The following is a 15,649-nucleotide window of genomic DNA, read 5'->3' on the forward strand; positions in this document are numbered from 1 at the left end:
AACTGCCTCGCCGTAGCCCGGTTCTGGAAGTGGAACGAGTATGCAGTGTTAGCGTTCAGCTATTGTGAAGGCTCGCTTTGGCCCAGGGCAAACGAAGCGCCGGGGGAAATCTTAGCAGAGCCCGGCGCCTTTCCACGGTTCAAAGCGTGGAACTGCAGACTCTTTTGCAAAGAAGAGAGCGCCCAGGCAACAGCAGCCCGCACGTTTCTCAGTGAAAGGGAGAACTCCCTGACTTCATCCGGTCCTCTGAGCAAAGCAGGCAGAGGGAGAGAAACTTTCTTTCCTTCCTCTTTCCTGCCACGAATTCCTCATTTGCTCTTGCAAACGCAGGGCTTCTTCGGAAAAACTACGCCGCGGTGCAGGGATCCTTCCAGAGGAGCAACGACATAGTTTGAGCTGGAAGGGCTTGGCAGAGCAGCCGGGGAGAAAAGGCCTCTTGCTATTCTCTTTTCTTTCTGCCTGAATGCGGTCAATTCGCACTTGCCAAAGCAAGGTTTCCCAGCACAAACTACAAAGCAGCAGCTCTCTCCTGGCAGAGGAAATCCCATGCAGTTCTGCCCTTGCGAGATCGTGTTGCTACAGTGAGGCCCAGGGAAAACACACTGCCTAGAGAAATCCTAGCAAAGCCCTGTGTTTCCCCACAGGAATGTATGTCACTTTCAGTTCTTTGCCAGCAACGGAGCTCAGAGGCAACGTCAGATTGTGTGTATCTCAGGGAGAGAAAGAACACTGTGACTTCCCCCGTTCCTCTGACGAAAGCGGTTAGAGGGAGAAAAGCGTCCTTTGCTTTCGCTTTCCCGCAATGAGCTCGGCAGATCTGCCCTTCGCGAAGGGCCGTTTTCCCCCGGAGAACTGCCTCGCCGTAGCCCGGTTCTGGAAGTGGAACGAGTATGCAGTGTTAGCGTTCAGCTATTGTGAAGGCTCGCTTTGGCCCAGGGCAAACGAAGCGCCGGGGGAAATCTTAGCAGAGCCCGGCGCCTTTCCACGGTTCAAAGCGTGGAACTGCAGACTCTTTTGCAAAGAAGAGAGCGCCCAGGCAACAGCAGCCCGCACGTTTCTCAGTGAAAGGGAGAACGCCCTGACTTCATCCAGTCCTCTGAGCAAAGCAGGCAGAGGGAGAGAAACTTTCTTTCCTTCCTCTTTCCTGCCACGAATTCCTCATTTGCTCGTGCAAACGCAGGGCTTCTTCGGAAAAACTACGCCGCGGTGCAGGGATCCTTCCAGAGGAGCAACGACATAGTTTGAGCTGGAAGGGCTTGGCAGAGCAGCCGGGGAGAAAAGGCCTCTTGCTATTCTCTTTTCTTTCTGCCTGAATGCGGTCAATTGGCACTTGCCAAAGCAAGGTTTCCCAGCACAAACTACAGAGCAGCAGCTCTCTCCTGGCAGAGGAAGTGCCATGCAGTGTTGCCCTGGCGAGATAGTGTTGCTACAGTGAGGCCCAGGGAAAACACACTGCCTAGAGAAATCCTAGCAAAGCCCTGTGTTTCCCCACAGGAATGTATGTCACTTTCAGTTCTTTGCCAGCAACGGAGCTCAGAGGCAACGTCAGATTGTGTGTATCTCAGGGAGAGAAAGAACACTGTGACTTCCCCCGTTCCTCTGACGAAAGCGGTTAGAGGGAGAAAAGCGTCCTTTGCTTTCGCTTTCCCGCAATGAGCTCGGCAGATCTGCCCTTCGCGAAGGGCCGTTTTCCCCCGGAGAACTGCCTCGCCGTAGCCCGGTTCTGGAAGTGGAACGAGTATGCAGTGTTAGCGTTCAGCTATTGTGAAGGCTCGCTTTGGCCCAGGGCAAACGAAGCGCCGGGGGAAATCTTAGCAGAGCCCGGCGCCTTTCCACGGTTCAAAGCGTGGAACTGCAGACTCTTTTGCAAAGAAGAGAGCGCCCAGGCAACAGCAGCCCGCACGTTTCTCAGTGAAAGGGAGAACTCCCTGACTTCATCCGGTCCTCTGAGCAAAGCAGGCAGAGGGAGAGAAACTTTCTTTCCTTCCTCTTTCCTGCCACGAATTCCTCATTTGCTCTTGCAAACGCAGGGCTTCTTCGGAAAAACTACGCCGCGGTGCAGGGATCCTTCCAGAGGAGCAACGACATAGTTTGAGCTGGAAGGGCTTGGCAGAGCAGCCGGGGAGAAAAGGCCTCTTGCTATTCTCTTTTCTTTCTGCCTGAATGCGGTCAATTCGCACTTGCCAAAGCAAGGTTTCCCAGCACAAACTACAGAGCAGCAGCTCTCTCCTGGCAGAGGAAGTGCCATGCAGTGTTGCCCTGGCGAGATAGTGTTGCTACAGTGAGGCCCAGGGAAAACACACTGCCTAGAGAAATCCTAGCAAAGCCCTGTGTTTCCCCACAGGAATGTATGTCACTTTCAGTTCTTTGCCAGCAACGGAGCTCAGAGGCAACGTCAGATTGTGTGTATCTCAGGGAGAGAAAGAACACTGTGACTTCCCCCGTTCCTCTGACGAAAGCGGTTAGAGGGAGAAAAGCGTCCTTTGCTTTCGCTTTCCCGCAATGAGCTCGGCAGATCTGCCCTTCGCGAAGGGCCGTTTTCCCCCGGAGAACTGCCTCGCCGTAGCCCGGTTCTGGAAGTGGAACGAGTATGCAGTGTTAGCGTTCAGCTATTGTGAAGGCTCGCTTTGGCCCAGGGCAAACGAAGCGCCGGGGGAAATCTTAGCAGAGCCCGGCGCCTTTCCACGGTTCAAAGCGTGGAACTGCAGACTCTTTTGCAAAGAAGAGAGCGCCCAGGCAACAGCAGCCCGCACGTTTCTCAGTGAAAGGGAGAACTCCCTGACTTCATCCGGTCCTCTGAGCAAAGCAGGCAGAGGGAGAGAAACTTTCTTTCCTTCCTCTTTCCTGCCACGAATTCCTCATTTGCTCTTGCAAACGCAGGGCTTCTTCGGAAAAACTACGCCGCGGTGCAGGGATCCTTCCAGAGGAGCAACGACATAGTTTGAGCTGGAAGGGCTTGGCAGAGCAGCCGGGGAGAAAAGGCCTCTTGCTATTCTCTTTTCTTTCTGCCTGAATGCGGTCAATTCGCACTTGCCAAAGCAAGGTTTCCCAGCACAAACTACAAAGCAGCAGCTCTCTCCTGGCAGAGGAAATCCCATGCAGTTCTGCCCTTGCGAGATCGTGTTGCTACAGTGAGGCCCAGGGAAAACACACTGCCTAGAGAAATCCTAGCAAAGCCCTGTGTTTCCCCACAGGAATGTATGTCACTTTCAGTTCTTTGCCAGCAACGGAGCTCAGAGGCAACGTCAGATTGTGTGTATCTCAGGGAGAGAAAGAACACTGTGACTTCCCCCGTTCCTCTGACGAAAGCGGTTAGAGGGAGAAAAGCGTCCTTTGCTTTCGCTTTCCCGCAATGAGCTCGGCAGATCTGCCCTTCGCGAAGGGCCGTTTTCCCCCGGAGAACTGCCTCGCCGTAGCCCGGTTCTGGAAGTGGAACGAGTATGCAGTGTTAGCGTTCAGCTATTGTGAAGGCTCGCTTTGGCCCAGGGCAAACGAAGCGCCGGGGGAAATCTTAGCAGAGCCCGGCGCCTTTCCACGGTTCAAAGCGTGGAACTGCAGACTCTTTTGCAAAGAAGAGAGCGCCCAGGCAACAGCAGCCCGCACGTTTCTCAGTGAAAGGGAGAACGCCCTGACTTCATCCAGTCCTCTGAGCAAAGCAGGCAGAGGGAGAGAAACTTTCTTTCCTTCCTCTTTCCTGCCACGAATTCCTCATTTGCTCGTGCAAACGCAGGGCTTCTTCGGAAAAACTACGCCGCGGTGCAGGGATCCTTCCAGAGGAGCAACGACATAGTTTGAGCTGGAAGGGCTTGGCAGAGCAGCCGGGGAGAAAAGGCCTCTTGCTATTCTCTTTTCTTTCTGCCTGAATGCGGTCAATTGGCACTTGCCAAAGCAAGGTTTCCCAGCACAAACTACAGAGCAGCAGCTCTCTCCTGGCAGAGGAAGTGCCATGCAGTGTTGCCCTGGCGAGATAGTGTTGCTACAGTGAGGCCCAGGGAAAACACACTGCCTAGAGAAATCCTAGCAAAGCCCTGTGTTTCCCCACAGGAATGTATGTCACTTTCAGTTCTTTGCCAGCAACGGAGCTCAGAGGCAACGTCAGATTGTGTGTATCTCAGGGAGAGAAAGAACACTGTGACTTCCCCCGTTCCTCTGACGAAAGCGGTTAGAGGGAGAAAAGCGTCCTTTGCTTTCGCTTTCCCGCAATGAGCTCGGCAGATCTGCCCTTCGCGAAGGGCCGTTTTCCCCCGGAGAACTGCCTCGCCGTAGCCCGGTTCTGGAAGTGGAACGAGTATGCAGTGTTAGCGTTCAGCTATTGTGAAGGCTCGCTTTGGCCCAGGGCAAACGAAGCGCCGGGGGAAATCTTAGCAGAGCCCGGCGCCTTTCCACGGTTCAAAGCGTGGAACTGCAGACTCTTTTGCAAAGAAGAGAGCGCCCAGGCAACAGCAGCCCGCACGTTTCTCAGTGAAAGGGAGAACTCCCTGACTTCATCCGGTCCTCTGAGCAAAGCAGGCAGAGGGAGAGAAACTTTCTTTCCTTCCTCTTTCCTGCCACGAATTCCTCATTTTCTCGTGCAAACGCAGGGCTTCTTCGGAAAAACTACGCCGCGGTGCAGGGATCCTTCCAGAGGAGCAACGACATAGTTTGAGCTGGAAGGGCTTGGCAGAGCAGCCGGGGAGAAAAGGCCTCTTGCTATTCTCTTTTCTTTCTGCCTGAATGCGGTCAATTCGCACTTGCCAAAGCAAGGTTTCCCAGCACAAACTACAAAGCAGCAGCTCTCTCCTGGCAGAGGAAATCCCATGCAGTTCTGCCCTGGCGAGATCGTGTTGCTACAGTGAGGCCCAGGGAAAACACACTGCCTAGAGAAATCCTAGCAAAGCCCTGTGTTTCCCCACAGGAATGTATGTCACTTTCAGTTCTTTGCCAGCAACGGAGCTCAGAGGCAACGTCAGATTGTGTGTATCTCAGGGAGAGAAAGAACACTGTGACTTCCCCCGTTCCTCTGACGAAAGCGGTTAGAGGGAGAAAAGCGTCCTTTGCTTTCGCTTTCCCGCAATGAGCTCGGCAGATCTGCCCTTCGCGAAGGGCCGTTTTCCCCCGGAGAACTGCCTCGCCGTAGCCCGGTTCTGGAAGTGGAACGAGTATGCAGTGTTAGCGTTCAGCTATTGTGAAGGCTCGCTTTGGCCCAGGGCAAACGAAGCGCCGGGGGAAATCTTAGCAGAGCCCGGCGCCTTTCCACGGTTCAAAGCGTGGAACTGCAGACTCTTTTGCAAAGAAGAGAGCGCCCAGGCAACAGCAGCCCGCACGTTTCTCAGTGAAAGGGAGAACTCCCTGACTTCATCCGGTCCTCTGAGCAAAGCAGGCAGAGGGAGAGAAACTTTCTTTCCTTCCTCTTTCCTGCCACGAATTCCTCATTTGCTCGTGCAAACGCAGGGCTTCTTCGGAAAAACTACGCCGCGGTGCAGGGATCCTTCCAGAGGAGCAACGACATAGTTTGAGCTGGAAGGGCTTGGCAGAGCAGCCGGGGAGAAAAGGCCTCTTGCTATTCTCTTTTCTTTCTGCCTGAATGCGGTCAATTGGCACTTGCCAAAGCAAGGTTTCCCAGCACAAACTACAGAGCAGCAGCTCTCTCCTGGCAGAGGAAGTGCCATGCAGTGTTGCCCTGGCGAGATAGTGTTGCTACAGTGAGGCCCAGGGAAAACACACTGCCTAGAGAAATCCTAGCAAAGCCCTGTGTTTCCCCACAGGAATGTATGTCACTTTCAGTTCTTTGCCAGCAACGGAGCTCAGAGGCAACGTCAGATTGTGTGTATCTCAGGGAGAGAAAGAACACTGTGACTTCCCCCGTTCCTCTGACGAAAGCGGTTAGAGGGAGAAAAGCGTCCTTTGCTTTCGCTTTCCCGCAATGAGCTCGGCAGATCTGCCCTTCGCGAAGGGCCGTTTTCCCCCGGAGAACTGCCTCGCCGTAGCCCGGTTCTGGAAGTGGAACGAGTATGCAGTGTTAGCGTTCAGCTATTGTGAAGGCTCGCTTTGGCCCAGGGCAAACGAAGCGCCGGGGGAAATCTTAGCAGAGCCCGGCGCCTTTCCACGGTTCAAAGCGTGGAACTGCAGACTCTTTTGCAAAGAAGAGAGCGCCCAGGCAACAGCAGCCCGCACGTTTCTCAGTGAAAGGGAGAACTCCCTGACTTCATCCGGTCCTCTGAGCAAAGCAGGCAGAGGGAGAGAAACTTTCTTTCCTTCCTCTTTCCTGCCACGAATTCCTCATTTGCTCGTGCAAACGCAGGGCTTCTTCGGAAAAACTACGCCGCGGTGCAGGGATCCTTCCAGAGGAGCAACGACATAGTTTGAGCTGGAAGGGCTTGGCAGAGCAGCCGGGGAGAAAAGGCCTCTTGCTATTCTCTTTTCTTTCTGCCTGAATGCGGTCAATTCGCACTTGCCAAAGCAAGGTTTCCCAGCACAAACTACAAAGCAGCAGCTCTCTCCTGGCAGAGGAAATCCCATGCAGTTCTGCCCTGGCGAGATCGTGTTGCTACAGTGAGGCCCAGGGAAAACACACTGCCTAGAGAAATCCTAGCAAAGCCCTGTGTTTCCCCACAGGAATGTATGTCACTTTCAGTTCTTTGCCAGCAACGGAGCTCAGAGGCAACGTCAGATTGTGTGTATCTCAGGGAGAGAAAGAACACTGTGACTTCCCCCGTTCCTCTGACGAAAGCGGTTAGAGGGAGAAAAGCGTCCTTTGCTTTCGCTTTCCCGCAATGAGCTCGGCAGATCTGCCCTTCGCGAAGGGCCGTTTTCCCCCGGAGAACTGCCTCGCCGTAGCCCGGTTCTGGAAGTGGAACGAGTATGCAGTGTTAGCGTTCAGCTATTGTGAAGGCTCGCTTTGGCCCAGGGCAAACGAAGCGCCGGGGGAAATCTTAGCAGAGCCCGGCGCCTTTCCACGGTTCAAAGCGTGGAACTGCAGACTCTTTTGCAAAGAAGAGAGCGCCCAGGCAACAGCAGCCCGCACGTTTCTCAGTGAAAGGGAGAACTCCCTGACTTCATCCGGTCCTCTGAGCAAAGCAGGCAGAGGGAGAGAAACTTTCTTTCCTTCCTCTTTCCTGCCACGAATTCCTCATTTGCTCTTGCAAACGCAGGGCTTCTTCGGAAAAACTACGCCGCGGTGCAGGGATCCTTCCAGAGGAGCAACGACATAGTTTGAGCTGGAAGGGCTTGGCAGAGCAGCCGGGGAGAAAAGGCCTCTTGCTATTCTCTTTTCTTTCTGCCTGAATGCGGTCAATTCGCACTTGCCAAAGCAAGGTTTCCCAGCACAAACTACAAAGCAGCAGCTCTCTCCTGGCAGAGGAAATCCCATGCAGTTCTGCCCTTGCGAGATCGTGTTGCTACAGTGAGGCCCAGGGAAAACACACTGCCTAGAGAAATCCTAGCAAAGCCCTGTGTTTCCCCACAGGAATGTATGTCACTTTCAGTTCTTTGCCAGCAACGGAGCTCAGAGGCAACGTCAGATTGTGTGTATCTCAGGGAGAGAAAGAACACTGTGACTTCCCCCGTTCCTCTGACGAAAGCGGTTAGAGGGAGAAAAGCGTCCTTTGCTTTCGCTTTCCCGCAATGAGCTCGGCAGATCTGCCCTTCGCGAAGGGCCGTTTTCCCCCGGAGAACTGCCTCGCCGTAGCCCGGTTCTGGAAGTGGAACGAGTATGCAGTGTTAGCGTTCAGCTATTGTGAAGGCTCGCTTTGGCCCAGGGCAAACGAAGCGCCGGGGGAAATCTTAGCAGAGCCCGGCGCCTTTCCACGGTTCAAAGCGTGGAACTGCAGACTCTTTTGCAAAGAAGAGAGCGCCCAGGCAACAGCAGCCCGCACGTTTCTCAGTGAAAGGGAGAACGCCCTGACTTCATCCAGTCCTCTGAGCAAAGCAGGCAGAGGGAGAGAAACTTTCTTTCCTTCCTCTTTCCTGCCACGAATTCCTCATTTGCTCGTGCAAACGCAGGGCTTCTTCGGAAAAACTACGCCGCGGTGCAGGGATCCTTCCAGAGGAGCAACGACATAGTTTGAGCTGGAAGGGCTTGGCAGAGCAGCCGGGGAGAAAAGGCCTCTTGCTATTCTCTTTTCTTTCTGCCTGAATGCGGTCAATTGGCACTTGCCAAAGCAAGGTTTCCCAGCACAAACTACAGAGCAGCAGCTCTCTCCTGGCAGAGGAAGTGCCATGCAGTGTTGCCCTGGCGAGATAGTGTTGCTACAGTGAGGCCCAGGGAAAACACACTGCCTAGAGAAATCCTAGCAAAGCCCTGTGTTTCCCCACAGGAATGTATGTCACTTTCAGTTCTTTGCCAGCAACGGAGCTCAGAGGCAACGTCAGATTGTGTGTATCTCAGGGAGAGAAAGAACACTGTGACTTCCCCCGTTCCTCTGACGAAAGCGGTTAGAGGGAGAAAAGCGTCCTTTGCTTTCGCTTTCCCGCAATGAGCTCGGCAGATCTGCCCTTCGCGAAGGGCCGTTTTCCCCCGGAGAACTGCCTCGCCGTAGCCCGGTTCTGGAAGTGGAACGAGTATGCAGTGTTAGCGTTCAGCTATTGTGAAGGCTCGCTTTGGCCCAGGGCAAACGAAGCGCCGGGGGAAATCTTAGCAGAGCCCGGCGCCTTTCCACGGTTCAAAGCGTGGAACTGCAGACTCTTTTGCAAAGAAGAGAGCGCCCAGGCAACAGCAGCCCGCACGTTTCTCAGTGAAAGGGAGAACTCCCTGACTTCATCCGGTCCTCTGAGCAAAGCAGGCAGAGGGAGAGAAACTTTCTTTCCTTCCTCTTTCCTGCCACGAATTCCTCATTTGCTCGTGCAAACGCAGGGCTTCTTCAGAAAAACTACGCCGCGGTGCAGGGATCCTTCCAGAGGAGCAACGACATAGTTTGAGCTGGAAGGGCTTGGCAGAGCAGCCGGGGAGAAAAGGCCTCTTGCTATTCTCTTTTCTTTCTGCCTGAATGCGGTCAATTCGCACTTGCCAAAGCAAGGTTTCCCAGCACAAACTACAAAGCAGCAGCTCTCTCCTGGCAGAGGAAATCCCATGCAGTTCTGCCCTGGCGAGATCGTGTTGCTACAGTGAGGCCCAGGGAAAACACACTGCCTAGAGAAATCCTAGCAAAGCCCTGTGTTTCCCCACAGGAATGTATGTCACTTTCAGTTCTTTGCCAGCAACGGAGCTCAGAGGCAACGTCAGATTGTGTGTATCTCAGGGAGAGAAAGAACACTGTGACTTCCCCCGTTCCTCTGACGAAAGCGGTTAGAGGGAGAAAAGCGTCCTTTGCTTTCGCTTTCCCGCAATGAGCTCGGCAGATCTGCCCTTCGCGAAGGGCCGTTTTCCCCCGGAGAACTGCCTCGCCGTAGCCCGGTTCTGGAAGTGGAACGAGTATGCAGTGTTAGCGTTCAGCTATTGTGAAGGCTCGCTTTGGCCCAGGGCAAACGAAGCGCCGGGGGAAATCTTAGCAGAGCCCGGCGCCTTTCCACGGTTCAAAGCGTGGAACTGCAGACTCTTTTGCAAAGAAGAGAGCGCCCAGGCAACAGCAGCCCGCACGTTTCTCAGTGAAAGGGAGAACTCCCTGACTTCATCCGGTCCTCTGAGCAAAGCAGGCAGAGGGAGAGAAACTTTCTTTCCTTCCTCTTTCCTGCCACGAATTCCTCATTTGCTCTTGCAAACGCAGGGCTTCTTCGGAAAAACTACGCCGCGGTGCAGGGATCCTTCCAGAGGAGCAACGACATAGTTTGAGCTGGAAGGGCTTGGCAGAGCAGCCGGGGAGAAAAGGCCTCTTGCTATTCTCTTTTCTTTCTGCCTGAATGCGGTCAATTCGCACTTGCCAAAGCAAGGTTTCCCAGCACAAACTACAAAGCAGCAGCTCTCTCCTGGCAGAGGAAATCCCATGCAGTTCTGCCCTTGCGAGATCGTGTTGCTACAGTGAGGCCCAGGGAAAACACACTGCCTAGAGAAATCCTAGCAAAGCCCTGTGTTTCCCCACAGGAATGTATGTCACTTTCAGTTCTTTGCCAGCAACGGAGCTCAGAGGCAACGTCAGATTGTGTGTATCTCAGGGAGAGAAAGAACACTGTGACTTCCCCCGTTCCTCTGACGAAAGCGGTTAGAGGGAGAAAAGCGTCCTTTGCTTTCGCTTTCCCGCAATGAGCTCGGCAGATCTGCCCTTCGCGAAGGGCCGTTTTCCCCCGGAGAACTGCCTCGCCGTAGCCCGGTTCTGGAAGTGGAACGAGTATGCAGTGTTAGCGTTCAGCTATTGTGAAGGCTCGCTTTGGCCCAGGGCAAACGAAGCGCCGGGGGAAATCTTAGCAGAGCCCGGCGCCTTTCCACGGTTCAAAGCGTGGAACTGCAGACTCTTTTGCAAAGAAGAGAGCGCCCAGGCAACAGCAGCCCGCACGTTTCTCAGTGAAAGGGAGAACGCCCTGACTTCATCCAGTCCTCTGAGCAAAGCAGGCAGAGGGAGAGAAACTTTCTTTCCTTCCTCTTTCCTGCCACGAATTCCTCATTTGCTCGTGCAAACGCAGGGCTTCTTCGGAAAAACTACGCCGCGGTGCAGGGATCCTTCCAGAGGAGCAACGACATAGTTTGAGCTGGAAGGGCTTGGCAGAGCAGCCGGGGAGAAAAGGCCTCTTGCTATTCTCTTTTCTTTCTGCCTGAATGCGGTCAATTGGCACTTGCCAAAGCAAGGTTTCCCAGCACAAACTACAGAGCAGCAGCTCTCTCCTGGCAGAGGAAGTGCCATGCAGTGTTGCCCTGGCGAGATAGTGTTGCTACAGTGAGGCCCAGGGAAAACACACTGCCTAGAGAAATCCTAGCAAAGCCCTGTGTTTCCCCACAGGAATGTATGTCACTTTCAGTTCTTTGCCAGCAACGGAGCTCAGAGGCAACGTCAGATTGTGTGTATCTCAGGGAGAGAAAGAACACTGTGACTTCCCCCGTTCCTCTGACGAAAGCGGTTAGAGGGAGAAAAGCGTCCTTTGCTTTCGCTTTCCCGCAATGAGCTCGGCAGATCTGCCCTTCGCGAAGGGCCGTTTTCCCCCGGAGAACTGCCTCGCCGTAGCCCGGTTCTGGAAGTGGAACGAGTATGCAGTGTTAGCGTTCAGCTATTGTGAAGGCTCGCTTTGGCCCAGGGCAAACGAAGCGCCGGGGGAAATCTTAGCAGAGCCCGGCGCCTTTCCACGGTTCAAAGCGTGGAACTGCAGACTCTTTTGCAAAGAAGAGAGCGCCCAGGCAACAGCAGCCCGCACGTTTCTCAGTGAAAGGGAGAACTCCCTGACTTCATCCGGTCCTCTGAGCAAAGCAGGCAGAGGGAGAGAAACTTTCTTTCCTTCCTCTTTCCTGCCACGAATTCCTCATTTGCTCTTGCAAACGCAGGGCTTCTTCGGAAAAACTACGCCGCGGTGCAGGGATCCTTCCAGAGGAGCAACGACATAGTTTGAGCTGGAAGGGCTTGGCAGAGCAGCCGGGGAGAAAAGGCCTCTTGCTATTCTCTTTTCTTTCTGCCTGAATGCGGTCAATTCGCACTTGCCAAAGCAAGGTTTCCCAGCACAAACTACAAAGCAGCAGCTCTCTCCTGGCAGAGGAAATCCCATGCAGTTCTGCCCTTGCGAGATCGTGTTGCTACAGTGAGGCCCAGGGAAAACACACTGCCTAGAGAAATCCTAGCAAAGCCCTGTGTTTCCCCACAGGAATGTATGTCACTTTCAGTTCTTTGCCAGCAACGGAGCTCAGAGGCAACGTCAGATTGTGTGTATCTCAGGGAGAGAAAGAACACTGTGACTTCCCCCGTTCCTCTGACGAAAGCGGTTAGAGGGAGAAAAGCGTCCTTTGCTTTCGCTTTCCCGCAATGAGCTCGGCAGATCTGCCCTTCGCGAAGGGCCGTTTTCCCCCGGAGAACTGCCTCGCCGTAGCCCGGTTCTGGAAGTGGAACGAGTATGCAGTGTTAGCGTTCAGCTATTGTGAAGGCTCGCTTTGGCCCAGGGCAAACGAAGCGCCGGGGGAAATCTTAGCAGAGCCCGGCGCCTTTCCACGGTTCAAAGCGTGGAACTGCAGACTCTTTTGCAAAGAAGAGAGCGCCCAGGCAACAGCAGCCCGCACGTTTCTCAGTGAAAGGGAGAACGCCCTGACTTCATCCAGTCCTCTGAGCAAAGCAGGCAGAGGGAGAGAAACTTTCTTTCCTTCCTCTTTCCTGCCACGAATTCCTCATTTGCTCGTGCAAACGCAGGGCTTCTTCGGAAAAACTACGCCGCGGTGCAGGGATCCTTCCAGAGGAGCAACGACATAGTTTGAGCTGGAGGGGCTTGGCAGAGCAGCCGGGGAGAAAAGGCCTCTTGCTATTCTCTTTTCTTTCTGCCTGAATGCGGTCAATTGGCACTTGCCAAAGCAAGGTTTCCCAGCACAAACTACAGAGCAGCAGCTCTCTCCTGGCAGAGGAAGTGCCATGCAGTGTTGCCCTGGCGAGATAGTGTTGCTACAGTGAGGCCCAGGGAAAACACACTGCCTAGAGAAATCCTAGCAAAGCCCTGTGTTTCCCCACAGGAATGTATGTCACTTTCAGTTCTTTGCCAGCAACGGAGCTCAGAGGCAACGTCAGATTGTGTGTATCTCAGGGAGAGAAAGAACACTGTGACTTCCCCCGTTCCTCTGACGAAAGCGGTTAGAGGGAGAAAAGCGTCCTTTGCTTTCGCTTTCCCGCAATGAGCTCGGCAGATCTGCCCTTCGCGAAGGGCCGTTTTCCCCCGGAGAACTGCCTCGCCGTAGCCCGGTTCTGGAAGTGGAACGAGTATGCAGTGTTAGCGTTCAGCTATTGTGAAGGCTCGCTTTGGCCCAGGGCAAACGAAGCGCCGGGGGAAATCTTAGCAGAGCCCGGCGCCTTTCCACGGTTCAAAGCGTGGAACTGCAGACTCTTTTGCAAAGAAGAGAGCGCCCAGGCAACAGCAGCCCGCACGTTTCTCAGTGAAAGGGAGAACGCCCTGACTTCATCCAGTCCTCTGAGCAAAGCAGGCAGAGGGAGAGAAACTTTCTTTCCTTCCTCTTTCCTGCCACGAATTCCTCATTTGCTCGTGCAAACGCAGGGCTTCTTCGGAAAAACTACGCCGCGGTGCAGGGATCCTTCCAGAGGAGCAACGACATAGTTTGAGCTGGAAGGGCTTGGCAGAGCAGCCGGGGAGAAAAGGCCTCTTGCTATTCTCTTTTCTTTCTGCCTGAATGCGGTCAATTGGCACTTGCCAAAGCAAGGTTTCCCAGCACAAACTACAGAGCAGCAGCTCTCTCCTGGCAGAGGAAGTGCCATGCAGTGTTGCCCTGGCGAGATAGTGTTGCTACAGTGAGGCCCAGGGAAAACACACTGCCTAGAGAAATCCTAGCAAAGCCCTGTGTTTCCCCACAGGAATGTATGTCACTTTCAGTTCTTTGCCAGCAACGGAGCTCAGAGGCAACGTCAGATTGTGTGTATCTCAGGGAGAGAAAGAACACTGTGACTTCCCCCGTTCCTCTGACGAAAGCGGTTAGAGGGAGAAAAGCGTCCTTTGCTTTCGCTTTCCCGCAATGAGCTCGGCAGATCTGCCCTTCGCGAAGGGCCGTTTTCCCCCGGAGAACTGCCTCGCCGTAGCCCGGTTCTGGAAGTGGAACGAGTATGCAGTGTTAGCGTTCAGCTATTGTGAAGGCTCGCTTTGGCCCAGGGCAAACGAAGCGCCGGGGGAAATCTTAGCAGAGCCCGGCGCCTTTCCACGGTTCAAAGCGTGGAACTGCAGACTCTTTTGCAAAGAAGAGAGCGCCCAGGCAACAGCAGCCCGCACGTTTCTCAGTGAAAGGGAGAACTCCCTGACTTCATCCGGTCCTCTGAGCAAAGCAGGCAGAGGGAGAGAAACTTTCTTTCCTTCCTCTTTCCTGCCACGAATTCCTCATTTGCTCTTGCAAACGCAGGGCTTCTTCGGAAAAACTACGCCGCGGTGCAGGGATCCTTCCAGAGGAGCAACGACATAGTTTGAGCTGGAAGGGCTTGGCAGAGCAGCCGGGGAGAAAAGGCCTCTTGCTATTCTCTTTTCTTTCTGCCTGAATGCGGTCAATTCGCACTTGCCAAAGCAAGGTTTCCCAGCACAAACTACAAAGCAGCAGCTCTCTCCTGGCAGAGGAAATCCCATGCAGTTCTGCCCTTGCGAGATCGTGTTGCTACAGTGAGGCCCAGGGAAAACACACTGCCTAGAGAAATCCTAGCAAAGCCCTGTGTTTCCCCACAGGAATGTATGTCACTTTCAGTTCTTTGCCAGCAACGGAGCTCAGAGGCAACGTCAGATTGTGTGTATCTCAGGGAGAGAAAGAACACTGTGACTTCCCCCGTTCCTCTGACGAAAGCGGTTAGAGGGAGAAAAGCGTCCTTTGCTTTCGCTTTCCCGCAATGAGCTCGGCAGATCTGCCCTTCGCGAAGGGCCGTTTTCCCCCGGAGAACTGCCTCGCCGTAGCCCGGTTCTGGAAGTGGAACGAGTATGCAGTGTTAGCGTTCAGCTATTGTGAAGGCTCGCTTTGGCCCAGGGCAAACGAAGCGCCGGGGGAAATCTTAGCAGAGCCCGGCGCCTTTCCACGGTTCAAAGCGTGGAACTGCAGACTCTTTTGCAAAGAAGAGAGCGCCCAGGCAACAGCAGCCCGCACGTTTCTCAGTGAAAGGGAGAACGCCCTGACTTCATCCAGTCCTCTGAGCAAAGCAGGCAGAGGGAGAGAAACTTTCTTTCCTTCCTCTTTCCTGCCACGAATTCCTCATTTGCTCGTGCAAACGCAGGGCTTCTTCGGAAAAACTACGCCGCGGTGCAGGGATCCTTCCAGAGGAGCAACGACATAGTTTGAGCTGGAAGGGCTTGGCAGAGTAGCCGGGGAGAAAAGGCCTCTTGCTATTCTCTTTTCTTTCTGCCTGAATGCGGTCAATTGGCACTTGCCAAAGCAAGGTTTCCCAGCACAAACTACAGAGCAGCAGCTCTCTCCTGGCAGAGGAAGTGCCATGCAGTGTTGCCCTGGCGAGATAGTGTTGCTACAGTGAGGCCCAGGGAAAACACACTGCCTAGAGAAATCCTAGCAAAGCCCTGTGTTTCCCCACAGGAATGTATGTCACTTTCAGTTCTTTGCCAGCAACGGAGCTCAGAGGCAACGTCAGATTGTGTGTATCTCAGGGAGAGAAAGAACACTGTGACTTCCCCCGTTCCTCTGACGAAAGCGGTTAGAGGGAGAAAAGCGTCCTTTGCTTTCGCTTTCCCGCAATGAGCTCGGCAGATCTGCCCTTCGCGAAGGGCCGTTTTCCCCCGGAGAACTGCCTCGCCGTAGCCCGGTTCTGGAAGTGGAACGAGTATGCAGTGTTAGCGTTCAGCTATTGTGAAGGCTCGCTTTGGCCCAGGGCAAACGAAGCGCCGGGGGAAATCTTAGCAGAGCCCGGCGCCTTTCCACGGTTCAAAGCGTGGAACTGCAGACTCTTTTGCAAAGAAGAGAGCGCCCAGGCAACAGCAGCCCGCACGTTTCTCAGTGAAAGGGAGAACTCCCTGACTTCATCCGGTCCTCTGAGCAAAGCAGGCAGAGGGAGAGAAACTTTCTTTCCTTCCTCTTTCCTGCCACGAATTCCTCATTTTCTCGTGCAAACGCAGGGCTTCTTCGGAAAAACTA

This window comes from Elephas maximus, chromosome 19 (assembly GCF_024166365.1).
Source record: "Elephas maximus indicus isolate mEleMax1 chromosome 19, mEleMax1 primary haplotype, whole genome shotgun sequence".
Classification (NCBI taxonomy): domain Eukaryota; kingdom Metazoa; phylum Chordata; class Mammalia; order Proboscidea; family Elephantidae; genus Elephas; species Elephas maximus.